Here is a 9,712-nt window from a genome sequence, read left to right as displayed (position 1 = left end):
CTTTTTCTGATAATGTCAGCTCTCCTTGCTATGCCATGAGGTTGCATAGCCCCTGTCACTCCAGTAAAGATTAATCCCTCTTATTTTGTGTGTCCCAGACCATTAGATTTTTAACTGATACAAACCTACACAGTTCCACTGAAGATGAGTCTATGAACCAAAAAGGCGTCTGCATGATTATTGTCAAAAAGACTTTGGGCGAGTAAAAAGAAAAAGTTAATATATCTAGATGATCGGCAGGTACTTCAACAATCTGAAGCTGACATCTGAATTTCTGAGCAGAAATACACATTTACTCCAGAAATGCATTCATCCATTATGACCTCTCTTACACCCCCCCAGCAAACAAAGCTTAAAAGTAACTACAATCAAGAAATGTCAATTTGTAAGGTAAATAAATAACAAAACCTTCAATTGTCACAGAAGTACTGGAAAAGCACTAAAAATGCTTAGACTTTCATGACTTCATTGCTCATTGAAATATTTGAGACAAAATGTCAAAGATAGAAGTAAACTGCCATTTGAAATATCAAATGCAAACCTCCTGGAATTGGTTTTTAACATATAAAAGATGGTGTTTTTTTTTTAATCTTCTTGGCTGCATTTAAATACAAATGGTGTCAAGGAGACAAGCAGGACTGAAGGTCTTAATGGGAAGTTACAATGCTCCTGTCAGAAGTCACAAGGAATTTTCTCCCCTCAGAGCTAACCCACCAATGGCAACATCCCTATTTAGGTCTTACTGGAGTCACCCTTCAAGTGCTCACTCTTCCTCAGTTACACTTGGGAAGCTGTGTACTCAGATTTTTTTTGCTTCCGCAAATACTGTTTACCTCACTTTTATTTAAATAAGCAACCAAATAAATTACTTGTGACAGAGAGTGAAAAAAAAAGACCCTAAAAAATGGTGCACTAAGATTGGCTTTCACAGTCATTTTTGGTTCAGCCATCCCTATTTGTTGTTTTTTTTTGTTTTGTTTTCCTTTTTTGTCATTTTGCTGGGTTTTTTTTGCACTCTCTTTCAATGAATGCTCAGAGTACACGATCTTTACTTACTTTTGGTTCTAAGAAGACACAGTAATAAGTTACATTGATATTTCCCCAAATGAAAAGGTAGACTGCACACCTGATCACAGTATATGCAATCCTTGATGATTTGCTCGATTACCAGTCTAAACGCAGTTCTTGTACCACATGCATAATGTAATGAGACCATGTTGTCCCACTGTAATAAATAAATTCTGTTCTATATTACCAGGGCCATTTATTTTAGCAGAATATTTGCATAACATGATGTTATATCCAGTAAAGAACAACTATACCTTATAAGGCAGCAGAAATTGGCTTTGTCAGAAAAATTTCTTTGCTGAGAATGTCTGGTGCAGTTTTCTGCTATGTTAGTGGGCTGAGATGGCTCACTGAAATGTTAGAAAAATATCAAAGTTATAACACAATTAACATTTTCAATAACAGTCACCCAATGTATTAGCTTCTATGTTTAGTATTGGTGAGTACCCAGGGAATTGCAAGAGTCATTATAACCCCATAAAACCTCACTGGTGTAACCCAATGGTTACACTCAATAGTCTCTGTTCACTGTTATAAATTCAAGGAATATCTAACATACTTCCAATATAAGCCCTTACAAGTCTAGAATGGGGTGGACTTATATAATTAAACAATTCTTCATAGATCCATTTTCAGATGTTCACAACAAGTTACTTACAGATATCCAAATAGGAAGTATTATGGAAAATACACAGGCATTTCTATGGGATGCTCATAGATATTTCAAACAAAAAAGGGTAACAGTGAGTATGCCCAGCGAATGACTTATTTGATAGTTAATTTTTGTTCAATGTCTCTCACAAATCATAAAGACTTTGTTGGATAATTTTCATAAGGAGAATGAATTACTGGAATGACATAGTCCTTCCATGACATTTTCTAATATACTTCTCTGTCAAACTGTGAAGTTAAGTGTTTTCATTGTTAAGCTAAAGAGGCTTAGCATTAAAAACTTATGGAAATGGCCTTAATACTGAGATTTACTTCTAGAATACTTTTGAAATGCAGTATCGCCAGGTATTTTATAAAAAAAGATATACTCAATTTCCAGTAGGTTTTCCTGAGTTTTTTTAATCTGTATTCATAATCCAGAATGTGCCATTATAAATAATGAATCAATTGGCATTTGCAATGCCCACAAAACAGCTGTACGTCAAAATTTACCACTGGCCTGATTATGCATCTCTGAAGTGGCTGAGAACTTCACTTCTAGCTTCTGTCAGAAATTTATTGAGCACAGGGAACCAATCTTCATAATGGACCATGGGTCTGCACATACAGGTACATACGTTAGTAATCTGACCAAGGCAATGGAATGAGTTTGCTGTCTGGTACTTAAATGAAAATGTAATTTTTAAAGGTATATTTTAATTCTGTCATTATAAAAATATAATAATAAATATCAGGGAAGTATGTTGAGGATTAGTTTCAGTTTGAAACCACTTTATGACCTCAGATCATCCTTCCCCAGTCCTTGTCACCCCGGGGCAATAAGATGTTATCTGTGTGGTACTGTTGCCCCCTGCTGCTGGAACGGATGGTTTCCATAGGCCTTTTTTATTTCAGGGCCTTTATGTTCAGTATGAACATTGATCACACATCTGTTTTGCCCTGACCCATTTGCAATTGGTGAAATGCAGCTGAATTTAGCAAAGCACAGCTATCAAATTACCATGAGCGAATAAACATCAATGAAATGGCCTATATCAAATCTTACCTCTTTCAAATCTGTCTCTGATGCCTTCTCAGCCTTGTACATTGATTTAGACATTCTGCCTTTACACTCCAAGTGAATTTAAATATCCTATAAAACACAAATGGTTATTACAGTCTGGAATGAAAAGAAAAAGGAAAACCTGGTGGAAACCTTGAATGTGTATGATTAGCTGATATGTGAGAGAACAACACATTTGAAAAAATGCTTTTGGACAGGCCAGCTACCCTAAAGGCCAGACGAAAGCCATGTTTACATTAGTTTATCCTCAATACTGCTGTACATCTTTGTGTAACAGCATATACAGTTGTAGGTTCAGAGATGCAAGGTCCTCAGCTGTCAGCTCCATGATAAGCTCTCTGTTATCAGCCGTCAGTGCCTAAACCAATCTTGAAGGAATTTTCACAAAGAAGATAACAAACCTGAAAAATACGAGAGCGGCCAGCATCCAGTTTATTGCCATTCTACCCACTGTTATACCATTTTCTTACATTAGACTCTGTCATCTTACAGCAATCTTACAACCAATTCCTACCATGATGTCATCATTCTTTTTCAAACTTTTTAACCCTGTTTTTGCAAAATTCATAGAATTTCCTCTGAAGAAAACATTAGCATTGCATTAACCACATTATAAAATACTACATCCTGGTGAGCTGTAAAACACCTCATGTCATCTCTCATAGGATTCTTTACTACAAAATAAAGAAGTGGAAGTCTAAGATTTTGATTGTGGCTGTTTGATAGTCAAAAAATGCTGGATTTATATAAAAAAGAAGAAACAAAGATTCCTTTTTTAACTCCTTATATAATACGGAAAATCTTGGAAAATTAAAGCCACGCCTAGGATGCAATTCTCTCTGTTATCTGCCAAAGCCTTGTCCTGGGCTACCTTATGAACTAACACTTAGATTTGACTTGCATTTACTTTAACTACAGTGAGATCTTAATAATGTCTCTATTGGTTATTATTGTCCAAAATCTTACACTCTGACTGTAAACAGAAGTAATTCTATGTTCTAAATGTTTTCACTTTCAAAAAAACTCTGCTGCTTTCATCACTTACTCAGCATCCGCTAATACACAAATATGGAATTTATAGTCAAGAGCATTGGAACCAAAACTACTGCAAAGGCATTGCACATTTCTTACAGTTATGCCCCTCATTTTGCCAGTTAGTCACATATTTAATGGCAGCAGGGATCTCTTCAGAATGGGCTTTGCTTATTTTGCTTTGTGCAAAGTACTGCATGATCATTATTCAGAGTTGTAAATAATTCCTAATTACATCTCAAGGGGTCCATTTTCTCTACCTAATTCTTGAAGAAAATATTCTCTTCTGTTTATACAAGCTTGAGACATATATTTAAGCTGTGATGGTACAAACGTTTACCTGCACAGAAACATCTCATAGTGGGATTGCTCCCATTTTTGCATGACTTACCAGCATGAGCACACAGGGAACAAGGATGCAGGTATGAAGGCTTCTGTCTTTTACAAAAAAAAAAGGAATCTAAACATAATTCTGCCTTGAGCATATAGTACTCACAACCAAGAACATGTGGTTAATGAACAAAAGCCTTTTACTTTTTTCCTTTAACTCAGGCTGTCACTATCTGCATGTTTACTTGATACACAGATGCATCCCAGCTGCTAATTAAGCTTGAACGAATTAAGGTGAATTGAATCTTGCCTGAGCATCTGCTATTCTATTAACATGGCAAGTAATGAAAGGAAGATGATGCTACACCTTTAAAAAGGCCATTTATACTAAGAAGTACTTCTTGCAATACACTAACACAGATAATTTTTCTTAAAACAAATAACTATTAAAAACAAACTGTGCTATAGTATGTACAAAAGATTGATCTATGGTATAATCTCTGCAGTTCTCTTGGTAGATTCTCATCACATACAAAACTAGGACTAAAGTTTTAAACTATATTCAAATAAGGAACTACAAGATATCAAACAGTTGAGTTGCTTGATCAAGAGTGATGCACACATAGCTTCAGTACCTCTGTTTTTGGCCAGTATTATACACAATAAAAAATTCTAAGTAGTTCTAAGCCCTTTTTCCTAGAGAAAGGAAACAGGTTTTGGAGTATATCTGTGAAAAGTCTCGTTTGTTAACTCTTGGGTTTTCTTCAGTCTTCAAAGGTTCATCCTTATGATCTGAAGACACACTTGGTGATCTTTCTTAAGCAGAATGACATCCATCAAATAAGATAATGATCTAAATGGAAACAAAGAGAAGGAAAACCTTGATGGTGATACCCTGTCAAAGCGGGGAATCATCCAGTGCACAATTTGGAACTTAAATACCTTTGCTGCATTTCTCTTTGTTCTAGAATTACCTAGATCTATGCCTGAGCATGGGAAGAACTTATAATTTATATCTAGGAAGAGGAAAACTGGATGATTCCTAATAATGTAGAGATACAGCAAAAGAGATATTGTGAATAATGCTATAGAGATATAGACAGAGTGGTACCGAAGTAGAAAAAACTGTCACATTGCCTTTCTGGGAATAATCCCTATATTGAGTCCAATAACAGTACTGAGGCTCTTCTTGTGCATTAAACAAATACCTATTTTGTGATACTTTTATATTATGCAACCAAAGGAATGTAAAACTAAGCAAAACATAAAACGGTATGCAGGACAAGATGTTTGATTAGGTCTACCTGTGCTGAATACACAGTTACAGCTTAAAGAGCTTAAGAGTTTTGCTCCCTGTAAAACTACAGTTAATATAGTATGAAAGAAAAACCACAGTATTAAAAATAGTTACGAAAGGGAAGCAAAAAGTAAGTCATTTTGATCTGAGAGACACTTTTAGGTTATTATAGATGCAAAGAAGATCTCTTCATAAAAGAAGTATAAAAATGATTAAAACTCTGTGCCTTGAGAAGGTGCAGAGTCTGCTTTTACACAATTTGCAGTAAGTCTTTAGAGCGATAAAATCTTGAATATTAGATGTGCATCCCTTAGGGCTTTCATTTCATTTTTATACTGAAAAAAGGCTAATACAAGTTCATAGTAATCAAAAAATGGTGATAATTGCTACTACTAAAATTCTCTGTAAAAAGTTTGTGCTGTCTTATCAAAAAGCAAGTGAAAATTAACCACAGCGAGTCCAAGTTAATAAATTTACTTATTGCACAAGAGACAATTGGAAAGTGAAGTTTACAAATGTAAATGTCTAAAATTTAGAAATGCAGCTCCTCAGCTGTAAACATGATAAATACAAGTTCTGTAAATGGTGCATTGTGGCTATTAAAACTAAGGCTGCACAATGGCAAAACTGCTGAAGAAATGTTTCTTGCTACATGACTTCCCATAGGAATATGCAGTTGAAGGAAAATTTAATGGACCTTCCAACCAATAATGAACGTTCTTTTGCTAAAGACAAATGAGAGTCACAGTACCATTTTCTGACTAAATATGATTAAATATCAATGCCAATGGGTTAAAAAAAAAAATTAAAAAAAAAGCAAAAGAACAAAAGCAAACAAACAAAATGCCAAAAGTTATTGATCCAAAATTGGACAATTGTATTTTTTTAAGAAAGCTCATAATGGTAAACTTAGCACCATTCAGAAGAGTAGTTAATAATAGGACTCTGGAGATCTTAATGATGCTTGGCTTGTTGTAGGCATTACCTGAAACACATTTAACTACTTGGATAAATTGATCTTCATCACTAGATTCTGTCTGAGTAAAATAAACCACAGAAATTTCTCCACAGTGAGAGAAATCACTCCACAGTGAGATACAGACTATAGGACTTAATTTTTTCACCTACTTTGAATAAAACTGAATATTTCATCAAATCTAAATATTCAAATTTTCCAATAGATAAAATTCAGTAACAAGATAATTGTATTTCCTTTTACACTGGCACATAGTGAGTTCAAATTAGAATGAAAAATAGTATCAAATGGAAAATTATTCCTAAATTTATTGAGTCAAGGTTCATAGTACTTTCTTCATAATTCACTTTTAATGTGTATCCAGAAAAAAAAATCTGACCTTTTCCAACTAAGAAATGAAGCAATCCTGAAAAAGTCTTAAATATCCTCTTTTGAGAACATTTGTGTTGAACACTTATCAGGGCAAAGATACCCAGAAGATGTGTGCAGTAAAATAGAGACAACTCTGGAAGAAACGAGTAAGAGCCGAGGAATCTACAGAGAAATATGCACAAGACTTAAGTAAGCCAGGAATAGTTCTCATATTCCTTTTTAGAGTAATAGAATACAAAAATAGATGGCTGAGCCTTGCCAAGACAAAGCCATATTGAAGCCATACCTAAACTGCCTAACTTGTTCTAAACATTTGCAGTAATTCACTTTTTACCAGCTCAGTCAATGGAAGTGCTAAAATATCCTGACCATAAGTCTGACAGCAGTTTTATCATTTACTGAAATCTATACCAGTGTCTTCTAGAATCCAGCATAGAAGTAATAGCTTAGAGTAATTTTTGAAGAGCATTTAGAAAGGAGACCTCAGAGAAAGTCCATCTAGGATAGAATCATTCTGCTTGGAAATAAAAATTGTTAGAAAGTTACTGTGCATTAAAAAAATTACAGCAAAAATAAAAAGCAGCTGCTGCAGGGAATGAATTTAGCAATGGGGAACTAAAGCATTTGTTTTCACGTTTTTCAGGATTACGGGTAAAGATGGGATCTTCAGAGCTGCTGGAATCTTTTTGATACCTTCAAGTACTGAGCCTGAGAGAGACAATCTGGGCATGAGAGATGTCCATACATATTTGGAAGTGGCAATTATTTCCAGTGCTTTCTACGTAGATCATAATAAGATATAACACAGAAATAAAGAACGAAAGGTATAAAGATGCTAATTTAACAGAACAAACTTTAGAATAATGTATAAGGACTCTGGCATGTCCAACTCTGGGCAGCATGCAGTGTGGCACAGCTGGCAATGGGGCCCAACTCTGACCTGCACCACCTGCCCCCCGCTGTCCCTGTGGCTCTCTCCTGCTGAGCTGCCCTGCCCAGCTGCCAGATCACACACCCATCACTCACCTGCAGCCAAACATTTGTGTGCTATTAGTGCTGTCTGAGCTGAAACCAGGGCACGGGGAGGGCGCAGTGCAGTGCTAACTCAAGTGATAGCAAATAATTTTGTGCGTTTCTATTCAGTGGCTAAACACAACCCTGTAAATTGTGAAAAACATGTAGTCATGTTTTCCATTTTGATAAAGGAATTTGAGAACACATTTCAAAATTGCTGAAAAAATAAATCTTTTTTTTTTGTGTGTGTCTATTTGCAACTCCATTTTCTGTTGGCATAGATACATGACTTGGAAATTTTCAAATGGAGTGTGAATCAGACATTCAACTTAAAAATCTGACCACGTCACTCATAAGCCCATCTCACCAGAGAAAAACATTCTTCACAATCATGCTTTATTCCTGTCATCACTTTTTGGCAGTACCTACATTTGTGAACAACTATTTTCAAGGATGAAGTATTGGAAAAGTAAAATTTCATCAAAAATCTCTGACAAACACCTTGAGAACCCACTAAGAATTGCAGCCACTGCCAATGAAGCAGCCTAATACATCAGCTTCACAAAAACAAGATCAAATATCCTGCTAGTTCTGTGCTTTTGTTGCTCTCTTTTTTAAAAATAAAAAATATTAAAAATTAAAATATGTTCTGTTACTTATATACATGAATTATATACTTTATGAGGGCTGCTCTGAAAGTCATGCCTGCCACTTTTAAGCATGGTTTCAGAGAAAGATGGTGGTGGTATGCCGGTAGAGCTTGAACCTTTCCACCAACATGCCATTAAATTTTGTTGCTACACAACAGATGACAGCAGAGGGGCAGTTCCCTAGCACATTTTGAGGCCTTCTAAAAGTTTGTACAGCATTTTAATATCCTTCAATGAAAGCTCATGCATTTAGGCAACAAATCACCGTTAAATATTACCACCAGTTCCAAGACTCTAGGCAGCCCTCTATTCTCATCAGTCATATTCAGCAACAGGATTTTAACGTGTCCACTTCCTGTTTAACTCCAGGGAAAAGTCTACTTGGCACCACTATACTGCTGTGTTGAAGTCTGTTGTCAGAGCCCTTTCATCACTAGTGACAGCTGGACTGGCAAGGTTGTGACTCCTTTGGACAATCCTGCTTATGCTACTAACTGAGTGAAGCACCAGCATGAACCTTCCAGACTTTCACCCAGTGGCACTACAGAGAGCTCAGTTGTCAAGTGTTGTCAGTTCTGGAGCTATCAATCCTTGCTGGAGAAAAGATGCAGAAGGCAAACAAAGAGAGAAGAGAATCATTTCATTGTCTCTCCTTCCTATTTATGCTCTGTCAGGTTTTACCTGGAGGTGAAAGAGAGAAAAAGGACTAGGCACGTCTTCCTTCCATTTATACACTGGATTGTACAACTGCTGTTTAATTTAGTTCACTTAGGAGTCCTTTTTTCCCTACATCCCATAAAGGCTGGGCCTGAAGTAAATGTGTTCACTCTCACTTGTGACTGATCTTAAGTTTAGACAAAGTTTCAGTTTAGGATAAGAAACGTGTATGGCTTAGTGATGGGAAAATTAAAAATACTGATCACCACCATTGCCAAAGATGCTCACAGAAATTTAATTAGGCCTAAGGGAATTCTTTTCAACACGCAACTATGATGTATGGGTCCAAGATGTCAATGGACTCTGTAATATCAATATGCTCCACGTCAGAGGTTTCCCAGCCTTCGTTACTCATGCTAGCCAGTGGTCTTCACTGAATATGAATTGATTTTTAAACAGTGGCTCAAGTATAAGTGCCAGTAAGCAGAAAGGAGTCTGAAACACAGCTCTGCACAGGCAGTTTACCATGCTAGGTTTTCTATTATTATCCTGTTTCCGCATTGAAACATGAATTTTGCATA

General features: G+C 35.9%; 1 long non-coding RNA gene across 1 annotated transcript; it reads right to left on the bottom strand.

Moving 5' to 3' along the window:
• Window positions 1–2,242: 2,242 nt before the first annotated feature.
• On the bottom strand, window positions 2,243–4,375 carry LOC125699463 (uncharacterized). Its single transcript, XR_007379570.1, has 3 exons — window positions 4,227–4,375; window positions 2,786–2,872; window positions 2,243–2,337 (listed from the first exon to the last, which is right to left on the bottom strand). It is a non-coding gene; the product is annotated as an uncharacterized LOC125699463 (long non-coding RNA).
• Between the last annotated feature and the right edge of the window lie 5,337 nt (window positions 4,376–9,712).

This window comes from Lagopus muta, chromosome 12, assembly GCF_023343835.1.
Source record: "Lagopus muta isolate bLagMut1 chromosome 12, bLagMut1 primary, whole genome shotgun sequence".
Classification (NCBI taxonomy): Eukaryota; Metazoa; Chordata; class Aves; order Galliformes; family Phasianidae; genus Lagopus; species Lagopus muta.
Note: the sequence above shows the minus strand (reverse complement) of the source record. Positions and strands in the feature narration are given on the sequence as shown.